Here is a 13110-nt window from a genome sequence, read left to right on the forward strand (position 1 = left end):
AAAATATACCGGAAGGACAGTATAGGTTGTATTGGGTGGGGAGTGGCACTGTATGTGAAAGAAAGCATAGAGTCAAATGAAATAAAAGCCTTAAATGAACCAAACTGTGCCACAGACTCTCTATGGGATAGTAATTCCATGCTTGAATAATACGAATATAGCAGTATGGATACACTACTGATCACCTGACCAGGATGGTGATAGTGACTGTGAAAAGCTCAGGGACATTAGAGAGGCTATAAAAATAAAATCTCAGTAATAATGGGGGATTTCAACTACCCTCATATTGATTGGGTACATGTACCTCAGGATAGGATGTAGAGATAAAGTTTCTGGACACCTTAAATGACTTCTTCTTGGAGCAGCTCATCCTGGAACCCACAAGAGGACAGGCAATTCTTGATATAGTCCTAAGTGGAGTACAGGATCTGATCCAAGAGGTTAATATAACTAAACTGCTTGGTAATAGTGACCATAACATAATCAAATTTAACATCCCTGTAGGGGGAGGGGACACCAAAGCAGCATTTAATTTTAGAAAGGGGAACTACAAAAAAACGAGGAAGTTATTTAAACAGAAATTAAAAGGAATAGTTCCAAAAGTGAAATCCCTGAAAGGGCATGGAAACTTTGTAAACACACCATAATGGAGGCTTAATTTAAATGTATACCTCAAATTAAAAAACATAGTCAGAGGACCAAAAAAGTGCCACCATGGCTAAACAACTAAGTAAAGGAAGCAGTTAGAGGCAAAAAGGCATCTGTAAAAAGTGGAAGTTAAATCCTATTTAGGCAAATAGAAAGGAGCACAAACTCTGGCAAGTGAAGTGTAAAATAGTAATTAGGAAGGCCAAAAAGAATTTGAAGGACAGGTAGCGAAAGACTCAAAAAGTAACAGCAGAAAACATTTTAAGTACATCAGAAGCAGGAAGCCGGTTAAACTACCAGTGGGGGCCATTGGACAATCAAGATGCTAAAGGAGCACTCAAGGAATATAAGGCTATTGTGGAAAAACTAAATGAGGGATGTGAGGGAGATTCCTAAACTAAGCCATTCTATATAAGTAACAAATCTGGGGAACTGTCCCAGATTGAGGTGTCAGAGGAGGTTTTGTAAGAAATTGATAAATTAAACCTTAAGAAGTCACCAGGACCAGATGGTATCCACCCAAGAGTTCTGAAGGAACTCAAAAGTGAAATTTCAGAACTACTAACTGTGGTATTTATCCTATCATTTAAATCAGTTTCTGTACCTGATGATTGGAGGATAGCTAATGTGATGCTGGTTTTAAACAAAGGCTCCTCAGGAGACCCCAGCAACTACAGGCTGGTAAGCCTTACTTCAGTACTAGGCAAATTGGTTGAAACTATAGTAAAGAACAGAATTATCAGACAATAAGATGAATATGATTTGTTGGAGAAGAGTCAACATGGTTTTTGTAAAGGGAAATCATGCCTCACCTATCTACTAGAATTATTTGAGGGGGGGGGGGGGTCAACAAGCATGTGGACAAGAGTGATCCAATGAACATAGTGTGCTTAGATTTTCAGAAAGCCGTTGACAAGGTCCCTCACAAAAGGATCTTAAGCAAAGTAAGTGGTCATAGGATAAAAAGAAAGGTCCTCTCCTGGATGAGTAACTGAGTTAAAAGATAGGAAACAAAGGGTAGGACTAAATAGTCAGATTTCAGAATAGAGAGTGATAAATAGTAGTGTCCCCCCAGTGGTCTGTACTGGGACCAATACCATTCAACGTATTAATAAATGATCTTGAAAATGGGCCCTGGTAAAGTGTACCCCTTTTCTCCCCCATGTGGGGGCCCTAGGTGGAATCCCTACCATGTGAATGGGTGACACTGTAAAGTTGCTTTCAGGAATAAACTTACCTTAAACAAGGATTGTAAACTGTTCATCTAAGTTCTTGACACCAGAAAGCTTGATTATAATTTTGTTTTATTAGGAACTATTTTCTGTTTCTACTATCTTTGCTTAGTATCACTGACATTTCTGTTTTTTATTAATAAACTTATTCTTGTTTTATTATAAATTCATCTTATGCTTTTCTATTAAAGTGAAATGCACATCCTCAGCTGAGCCAACAGGCTGTTGTGTGTTCTGTGTCTTTGGAGCCAGGGGACTTGGTAATTTCTGTGAGCATCCAGTGATGGGCTGGATGTTGCAGGGAGAAGCTTCTGGAGAGTTCAGAAACTGAATTACACAACAGGTTAACCTGCAAGGGAAAGTTAGGATTGGTGGAGTCCTGAGGAATCTGTGGGTCTGATTAACAGACTGGTGAAGAGTTGTCACTCAGTTTAGCACCAGCAGATCCCTTTTATGCTAAGGCAGAGAGATAACAGAGTGACTTACACTATACACCTCAAAAAGCATCACACCTGGACTTTGTGATCTGCATTGTCCTAGAGGACAATCATTGATGTTATGGTGCTTCAGAGATCAAAATTCTATTTTCACTGGAGCTGGGGCTTAATCTATTACTCCTTTCTGCTTCTTTTCCCACACCCTCAGCAAGCAAAGAGAAGGGGGAACTCATGACCCTGTGCTATCTTTGCACCAGCCTGCAGAGTGGGTCTGGCAGAGTGGGAGGAGCAAGATCTTCCTTCTGAATGCACTTCTCCTGTACACAAGCAGCAACATCAGAAAGACTGTCTGTGAAAGGTGCATTTTCTCTGAAGCTCCTTCTGGGGGTTGGAGGCTCATGATCTGGGCATTAAAGCCACAGTCTAATTCTATTCTTGAATTCCAGCTATTCTTTTGTCTCTTCTCCTACACATGCTCAATCTACACCGTTACTGTTGTGGTGTTTACTCCTTGCTCGCATGTTACAATCATCAACAAGGCATTGCTAGATAACAATGTCCTGCCCATAGGGTGCCTGATGGTTCGATTACTGTTAACAGTTCTAAAAGCTAATGATGTCAAACTTTTTATTGGCTAACTGTTGCCTTCAGCAATCCCTAGCTTAGAGAGTTCTGGAAATGAAGCTCCAGGAAAGCCACAAGATAGCACTTGCTCCTTCTTGTGCTGCTGAATTTCTCTCTTAATTAAAAGCAATCCTTTTTCTAGTTCACTTCTGGCCTCATAGGTTAGCAGAAGCACAGGTCTAGCACATTGACCCACTGCTTCCATCAGTTAGACCGCCATCCCCGCTTTCAGGATCACATGCCACGCTTGCACATCCAAAGGGAATGGGAAATCCCATGGAGCCTTATCAGCAGCTGTCAGCTATACAGAGGTCAGAAGGTGACTGTCAATGAATTAACTGTGGTTGGCAGAGTTTTACTGACCATAGGGACATCTAATCCAGGTTAAAAATAAAAACCCTGAAGTTCCAATGATAGAATTTTGACAGCTAACAAGCTCAAATGATGATCCCTGAATGAGTAGGTACAAATAATGTTTTCCATACATCACTAAGTGTCTGCATAGCATTCACACCTTCTTCTGCAGTCATTTAAATGACACATTGCTCCAAAACAAAGCTTCCTTGTAAGAGAGAGACAGAGTTCTTTGGAAATACAAAAAGGTATGTCGCTAAACACCAACCCTTACTGGTATAAATGTAACAAATTGAGGACTATGTTTCTGTTAGAAAGTAGATCTGTTTGCACCATTCCACACACTCAGGGAAGGTATGATATATGGTACTGTCAGGGAGTTGGTTTCCCAAAGTGCCCTGAAGGATCATGACAGGGATTTGAACTCCTCTAGCCTTTATTTTTCAGTATCCAGGTAGTCAACAGCACGTTTGGCTGTGGGAAACTCAGCCCTGCAACTGAGTCCATGGGAATCCACCCATTAGAGGGCTATCAAAGATCAAAAGCAAAACCAAATGCAAATGAACAAACAGAAGGTCATGGCAGGATTCTCTTCCTTCAGAGAATCTTTGGTAGGCCATTGCCCAGTTTGGCAGCTGCAAGCCAGTCTCCAGTAACAGTCCTAAAGTAATGGTTCAGTGTTGGGCCTTCCGTCCTCTCAAAGGAATCCTCAATGGACAGTGGGGCCCCCAAGAAGCTCCTGCCTTCAGCCAAACTCTCTCCAAGCTTTGAGGAATGAAGGTTTGCTCTCTTCCCCCAGGTCTGCCACCAAATGAGCTGTGCTTCTCCCTTTTACATCTTCTCTCCAGGCCTGATACATCTCACAGGTGTGTCAGAGAGAATTTGCTTAAGCCCAGAGCAATTCTTTAACACTGGGCTGGCGGGTTTACCATAGCCACATTGAATGACCAAGGCAAGGGGAGAAGCAGCCTGTGTAGAGATTAGTTAAAAATAGAAACCAAAGTCCTTCTCATACCCCCTGGTTACTGCAAAGGAGCACTCCCTGTGCTCCACTGTATGCAGGGACTGCAATCGTGCCAGGAGGATCAGGTAGACGAGGCTTTCTTCAGACAACTAGTAAAAGTTTCCAGATCACAGGACCTGGTTCTTATGGGGGACTTCAATCATCCTGACATCTGCTGGAAGAGCAATACAGCAGAGCACAGACAATCCAGGAAGTTTTTGGAGTGTTGTGGACAACTTCCTGGTGCAAGTGCTGGAGGAACCTACTAGGAGCCATGCTCCTCTTGACCTGCTGCTCACAAACAGGGAAGATTTGGTAGGGGAAGTAGAAGTGGTGGTAACCTGGGCAGCAGTGACCATGAGATGGTCAAGTTCAGGATCCTGAAAAAAGGAAGAAAGAACAGCAGGACATGCACCATGGACTTCAGAAAAGCGGACTTTGACTCCCCTCAAGGAGCTGATGGGCAGGATCCCCTGGAAGGCTAATTTAAGGGGGAAAGGAGTCCAAGAGAGTTGGCTGTATTTTAAAGAAACCATATTGAGGGTGCAGGAACAAACCATCCTGATGTGCAGAAAGAATAGCAAATATGGCAGGCAACCAGCTTCGCTCAACAAAGAAGTCTTTGGTGAACTTAAACACATAAAGGAAGAAGTGGAAACTTGGTCAGATGACTAGGGAGGAGTATAAAAAACTTCTCGAGCATGCAGGAGTGAAATCAGGAAGGCCAAATCGCAACTGGAGTTACAGCTAGCAAGGGACGTGAAGGGTAACAAGAAGGATTTCTATAGGTATATTAGTAACAAGAAGATGATCAGGGAAAGTGTGGGCCGCTTACAGAATGGGGGAGGCAACCTAGTGACAGATGATGTGGAAAAAGCTGAAGTACTCAATGCTTTTTTGCCTCTGTCTCTGTCAGCTCCCAAACTACTGCACTGGGCAGCACAGAATGGGGAGGAGGTGAGCAGCCCTCAGTGCTGAAAGAACAGGATCAGGACTACTTAGAAAGGCTGGACATGCACAAGTCCATGCAATGCATTATCTTTGAAAACTGGTGGCAATCGGGGGAGGTTCCGGATGATTGGAAAATAGCAAATATAGAACCCATCTTCAAAAAAAGGAAAGAAGGAGGATCCAGGGAACTACATACTGGTAAGCCTCCCCTAAGTCCCTGGAAAAATCATGGAGCAGGTCCTCAAGGAATCCATTTTGAGGCACTTGAAAGAGAGGAAGGTGATCAAGAACAGCCAGCATGGATTCACCAAGGGCAAGTCATGCCTGACCAATCTGATTGTCTTCTATGATGAGATGACTGGCTCTGTGGATGTGGGGAAAGCCATGAATGTGATATACCTTGACTTCAGCAAAACTTTTGATACAGTCTCCCACAGTATTCTCATTAGCAAATTAAAGAAGTATGGGTTGGATGAATGGACTATAAGGTGGATAGAAAGCTGTCTAGATCATCAGGCTCAATGGGTAGTGATTGATCAATGGCTTGATGTCTAGCTGGCAGCCGGTAACAAGCAGAGTGCTCCAGGGGTCGGTCCTGGGGCCGCTTTTGTTCAACATCTTCATTAATGATCTGGAGGATGGGGTAGATTGCACCCTCAGCAAGTTTGCAGATGACAGTAAGCTAAGGGAGTGGTAGATACCCTGGAAGGTAGGGATAGGATACAGAGTGACCTAGACCAATTGGAGGATTGGGCCAAAAGAAATCTGATGAGGTTCAACAAGGACAAGTGCAGAGTCCTGCACTTAGGATAGAAGAATCCCATGCACAGATACAGACTGGGGACCGACTGGCTAGGCAGCAATTTGGCAGAAAAGAACCGGTGGCTTACAGTGGATAAGAAGCTGGATATGAGTCAACAGTGTGCCCTTATTGCCAGGAAGGCTAATGGCATATTGGGCTGCATTAGTACGAGCATTGCCAGCAGATCAAGGTAAGTGGTTATTACCCTCTATTCAGCACTGGTGAGGCCTCATTTGGAGTATTGTGTCCAATTTTGGGCCCCCCACTACAAAAAGGATGTGGACAAGTTGGAGAAAGTCCAGAAGAGGGCAACAAAAATTATTAGGGGAATGGAGCATATGACTTATGAAGAGAGGCTGAAGGAACTAGGCTTGTTTAGCCTGCAGAAGAGAAGAATGAGGGGGGATTTGATAGCAGCCTTTAACTACCTGAAAGGGGGTTCCAGGGAGGATGGAACTAGGCTCTTTTCAGCTAGGCTGTTCTCAATGGTAGTGGATGACAGAACGAGGAGCAATGGTCTCAAGTTGCAGGGGGGGGGGCTCTACGTTGAATATTAGGTAAAACTTTTTCACTAGGAGGCTGGTGAAGTACTGGAATGGGTTACCTAGGGAGGTGGTGGAATCTCCATCCTTACAGGTTTTTAAGAGGCGGCTTGACAAAGACTTGGCTGGGATGACTTAGTTGTAGTTGGCCCTGTTTGGAGCAGGGAGTTGGACTAGGTGACCTCTTGAGGTCTCTTCCAACCCTAATCTTCTATGATTCTATGAATTCTGATATGGGCAGTATGTGGAGACAAGAAAGTTCCTTTCTTTCTCTCTCCACCACTGTGCACTAACATTATTGCCCTAAGGGTCTGATCCTGTGCCCATTGACGTCAATGGCAAAGTTCCTATTCATTTTATTGATGCAGGAACATGCACTAAATAGAAGACAGTGTCCACTAAGATGACATATCAGAATTGCCCAATGAGGAAAAGGAACTCCCCAATATGAGCGCACAGATTTGGCAGTGGAGGGGGGAAAGAATGCCAATTAAAAGTTGCTAATAACCAAGAAAACTCCAATGATGTAGGTACAGTACCTAGAGTATAGCCAGTAATGTTCATTTAAGGATCCAAAGTAGCTAATATCCAGACACAAATGCAGGAAACTTCTTTGTTTTTATCCTTTGCTGTCTGGGATCTGAATGCCTTGCTAAATAACACCGGCTGGCTGATATCTCCATATTATGGCATAGGCCATCCCCTTTCATCCACAAGTGCAGTGCTGTCAGTGAATGTAGTCTTGGTTCCACCTCACCAGGGTATAAATAAGTCCAAGCAGGCCTTCAGATACTAAAGAATGCCCCCTTGGAGGGTCTTGTTTTTTAATAGAAAATAACACAAGGTACAAGAGAATCCTTTATTCAGCTACTCGACAGGACATCCCTTCATGTCTGGGTTAGTCAGTCTTATGTCTTGACCCATTAGCCGTAGAGCATTTTCATGCTGAATTCACTTTCTGGAGCCAGGGCTTCTGCCTAGTGATTGACACCTACCACTCTTCCCCCACAGGAAGTGCATCACTTTTTACTAAGTTCCTCATAGCTATCCAGGAGGTCCCTCACCTAGTTCCTTCTCCTAGCCTACTCCTGTCCCTTCCCTGGGAGAACTTTCTCTCTGGGATTGCTCTTCTCTGTGTGAGCCCCTTCTTTCCAGAAGCACTTTATCCCTAGGAGTACCTACTGTAACTGAGCGCTGGTAACTTTTTATTAGGTCCAGGTGCTCGTTTACCAATTATACCATTAAGCTACCATTTGGGGCCATCAGTTACTCAGAGGAGGGCCTTCAGAAGACAGTCCTAGGCAGACTGGCCCCTGACTCTTTCATCTTAAACATTTCTTTTCCTGTGATGAAAAATGGCTTTTTCATCCAAATGGAAATTTCCTATTCTCTTTTGATTCAATGTTTTAAGTTTTAGTCAAAAAACTGAAAACCAAAACATTTCTTTCAGTTACCAAAAACTGGGGAAAAAACAAGTTTTGGCTTTTGGCAACCAAAACCTGAAAAAAATGAATCAACCTTTGGCTGCTGAAAACAAACTTTTTCAATTTGGGGGGTTTCATTTTCTGATAAAAATAAACCTTCGAAGAAAATTTTCAACAAAAATGATTTTTTAAAATGTTTTGTCAATTTTTTTTGAGAGAGAACAAAAAATATCTCCAGCTCTAGTAGCTGAAGGCCTAACTTGTAAGATCACCACCCATTACAAAGGGCATGAATGTTTGAAAGAAATGGCAAACATTAAAAACTGGTTATATCTCACTGAAATGTTTGAGGAAAGGTACTGCTCAGGGGTCCCTCCATCCAGGCATAAAGGATAACATTAATTAATTCAAACCTACCACCAAATGTAGCTCCTTGAAATAACATGGAGTGACACAGCAATCAGGTTGGATAAAAAGAGTACCTAAATCATGTGATTGTAACATAGTGCACTGGTCAGAACCATTAGCCAAACCTATATAATTACCATTTCTTGTATACAGTCTACTAGAATGCATATAGTAATAGTTTAACATGGCAATGCATACTTCTTCAGCTCTGAAAGGCCTTTCAAAGTGCAGTAGAAAATGTGGCAGCAGAATAAATCCACACCCTACTCTGTATTATTGCTCATATAAACAGCTTGGTTTGCAAAATGAGGAAAAAGAGAGAGCTATTTGCTCCACTGTCTAATCAGAAAATTCTTCTCTTAATGAATGCATTGTTGAGTTCAAAGCACTTCCATTGAAATGTATTTGTTAGCCCCAGAAACACTGTCGCTCATCATGCAAATTAAATGGTGCTCCTTTTAGCTTCTGCCAGTTATAAAATATCAGTGCCTGTCAAGTGCAAAGACAAATTACCTTGTCTTTTCTGTGGAGTTATTTATAGAATGTTTGAGAAAATTTGTGTAACCCAATTTGCTTTAATAATTTTTACCTCAGTCAGTTTCGGACTTAACTATCTTCAATAATTTTGTATCATCTGCAGTTTGCCACTTCACTGTTCACTCTCTTTTCCAGATCATTAATAAAAATGTTGAACAACTGCCATCCCAATGCAGATCTTTGGGGGACCCACATTTAACCTCTCTCCATTGTGAAAACAGAGCATTTATTCCTACCCTTTGTTTCCTATCATTCAACCAGTCACTGATCCATGAAAGGACCTTCTTTGTTATCTCATGGCTACTTAGTTTCCTTAAGAGCCTTTGGTGAATGATTTTGCCAAATAACCAATTAATAAATAGCCAATAATCGATAGGAATGTTAATTGTGATTATATATTTAATTAATAGAGTTCTCTTGAATTCAGGTTTGGTCAATAACAACAGACTTCAAATAAATCGGCTTTGACTGGATTTATTAATCGAACAGTTAGTAAAGACAGCACGTACACAAAGAGGCATACAATTACTAACAGCTGCAGAAGACCTTCCCTATAGCTATTGACAGTCTGCACCCAGTCTGCCAAGGATGTTAATCCTCATGATTTCATGGGGTAATCATACTCTTATTACCTAGATTAGTTCATCATTCCAACTCTTATCTACTTTTTCCTTCTGGTTCATACTGCTTCTTATCTCAGGTTATTTAATAAATTCCTTGTTCTCTTGTAACTTTCAAATCATCTCAACAACTAGTGGTTAGTCATTATTTATGCCCTTTTTTGGACATTTTATTCATTACATATCTTGTGCACATCTTGCAAAAACATATCTTACAACAGGTTTCAAAATGGGTTACTATCTTGTAAAATTCCAGTCCTTGCTAGATATCTTTATCTTAATGGCAAAGCATGATGGGAGTCTTGTTCCCAGGCAAGCCTTAAAATCTTTCCTGACCTATCTTTAAGTATCAACAGCAGGTAAAGATTTGCACCATGGACTCAGCTTCTTGTAGAAGAGTCGACTGTCTGCAAACATTGGGGGCCTTTGGAATCTCTAATTGTTTATTGAGGATATGATCCTTATCCCTACTTTTATGGCTTATTAGGACAAAGATTTCAGCCATTTAATTCTAAACTTCTCACAGGTGGTGGATCTGAAAAACAGACTGTGACAATTATTCCAAATGAGTTGTTTTCCCAAGTGCATGTAGTGTGTCATCATTTGCTGCAGATGACAGATCTAAGATTTTCTTAGCAGGTCCTCTGTTATAGGCAGAGGACACAAGTCTTTATGGGCAGGTGTTAATCCGATAACATTTATAATTGTATGAGCACCTTCTGCTCACTTATTCATGGAGTAGTGCTAGCAGGAGCCTGAGAGGGTCACCTGCCAGCTGTTCATAAAGGAGGGAGAAAACTGTTCCATGTTTAAGGACTACCATAGGAAATATGTAACCAAGCTATTGTTAGTAACACTAACCACATGGATGGCTGAGGAGGAGGAATAGAAAGAGGATGTGCTATTCTTTAGGAGCTAGATGTTTTGTAGAGGGTTTAGGAGATGCCAGTTCAGGAGGTAACTGTTGGTTTAACAGCAGGAAAGAGGGAAAGTTGATAACGTTGTCTAGACTTACTTTCAACCTGTCCCTTCCTTCTGAAAACTTCAGTGAGTAAAGGGGAGCAAAAAGTAATAACACTTGTCTATAAATATTTGTTTGAATTCAAAATCCAACATCAATTCATCCATATTCACAACCCATTTGTTACATTCTTTTTCTATTAATATTCATGCTAGGACAGCTTCTATTCTCAGATATTCATGGGAAGAGAATTTTAAGCTCAAATGTCCAAATTAAGCCATGAGACCTCTGCAGCTAACTAAATAATGCAGAGTACATTTCAAATAACAGATATTTACAGCAAACTATTCCCAAACAAGCTTCACACCAGGAATTATTTGCTGAAGAAATTCATGGATAGGGAGTAAAGAAAGTGAAAATCATCAAATAAATGATTCTGGCTTGTGATCAGCAGAAGGAGATGTGCCAGCCAGGACTACAGTTCCAAGAGAGAATCATCTGGAACTGAGGAGCTGGGAGACAAGAAGAGAGAATAAAGGTGAGGTAGGTTGCAGTAGCACTGGAATTGGCCCTGGTGAGGGACAGGACAATTTTGTTTCCTTCTGTACTTGAAGCGGACAAGTGCTACTTACTTACTCCCTCGCCTCAGTTTTGTACATTCTGTTGTCCAGACACCAGTCTTCCAGCTGGCCTGTCGCATACATTTACTTGACAGTTCTGGACTGCTAGTACTCCCAGCCCCTGGGATAATTAGGATGTGTGGAGAGCGCTTAATAGAATATGATTTTCTGTATCTTCTTTCATAATCCAGGTGTTCCAAAACAATATTAGATCGTGGTAGTGTAATTGCTACATAGATAAATGGAACAGTCTTTATGCTCTCCTCAGCCTTGTTCTTATATGGTGGTTTATTCAGAGGTTTATTGTATTGGCCTGAAAACAATGGGTTTGTCCCTTACGCTTACTTTTTAAAAAAACAGTATGGGATCAAAGTCATCTCTGCTGTGACTCAATATGATCTCAGTACAACTACACCAAGGATGATTTTGGCCAATTAATTTAAATTGAACAGCCACCAAAGATGGTACAGCCAGAGGCAGTGCTAACTTTCTCTACAACACCTGGCCCTGTGTGCATTTTTCTGACTTGCATGGATCACCTCTACGTAACAGAGTGTAATCTACATGCCCATTTAATTCTTGGCTTTTATTTTTTGAGAGTATCAGTACCTCATCTGGACTTGATGAACCAGGGGAGCTCCTTCTCATCCTATGATCTAATTGTTGTGGTACTGTTAGTATATATATAGAGAGAGATACACAAAGACTCTTCTGTGTAAAATAGTGATCCCACACCACCAGTTCATTTCACATAGGTCACCAAAACACCACCAGAAAGTAACAACTCCAGGTCACTACACAAAAAACTCAAAAACCAATTATTCTTCAAGAACAAACAGCTCCGTTCAATCTAATTGCTTTATGTTATAGTACAGTCCTATTGTTGTCATCAACTTCTGTGTGAACTTGACAAATCTTTAGCAATCTGATAATGGCTGTACACCATGAATATAGCTGCTTCACTTCCTGATTCATACTTATTAAACAGTAATGTTTTAAAAGGTGCAGAGGAAAGGGGTCTGTGCAAAATGAGTTATAGCACCATGAGAAAGATCTCTCTTAAGGAAAATTGCTGTTGTCTCACAGTTCCCTCCACTGTCATTTGCATTTTCACCTCATTAAGTGGCTCAGGCTATCGAAGAAAAACAGATCCATCTGCTACCAAATTATTTTTTAAAAATTGAACTTGTAAATAACCCCCGTTAGCCACAGAATTTATTTTGCTTTATTTAAACTGTATATAATAAAGTGACAGATTATATATAATAAAGTGACTGACGGTAATGCCTGTTTGGTCCCAACTGCACAAAATATTTTGATAGGCTGACTGGCTTTCCTTGATTAGATCTGACAGATTATTAGACTGGTGTTGGACCATGAGACACACAATTTCACAGTAAAGGCATAGCTATCTTTGCATAACACTTGATTTCATTAGTAATTGTTCCCCTTCCACACGTTCGCATTGTTTTTTGACAGATCCTCCCTTAGGATATATAAGGCATTAAGGCTGTTTCACTTACATATGCTTATCATGTGTGATGTGTTGGTGATTGATATAGTAGCACCTTAGTCATGAGTGTCATTGCAGGTTTATGAGGGGTACAGAGAAATATGATCCCATTTGCTTTGGCCCACCCACTCTCTGCATTTTATGCTTATCATAAAGTTCACTGTAAAGCAAAAGGACAAATAATAGTGTTAGCAGTGTCTTATTCTGTTGAATGCAAGGACCCTTGTGCAGTAGCTGGCTGGGGGGTATGGCAGATATTAAGATTTAGTCTCCACTCTCAGCTGGAATAACCAAATAAACACACAAAGTATGTAAAACAAAAATAATTCTTACCACTGGAAAAAATAGTGCATGGAGTGTGTTTTATACTGTCTGAATACTATCTTTAAACATATGAATGTATAACATACATACTGTATGTCGTAACTATTCTC

The sequence above is a fragment of the Emydura macquarii genome, unplaced genomic scaffold (assembly GCF_026122565.2).
Source record: "Emydura macquarii macquarii isolate MOO-44397 ecotype Brisbane River unplaced genomic scaffold, CSIRO-AGI_Emac_v2 contig_3530, whole genome shotgun sequence".
Lineage (NCBI taxonomy): Eukaryota > Metazoa > Chordata > Testudines > Chelidae > Emydura > Emydura macquarii.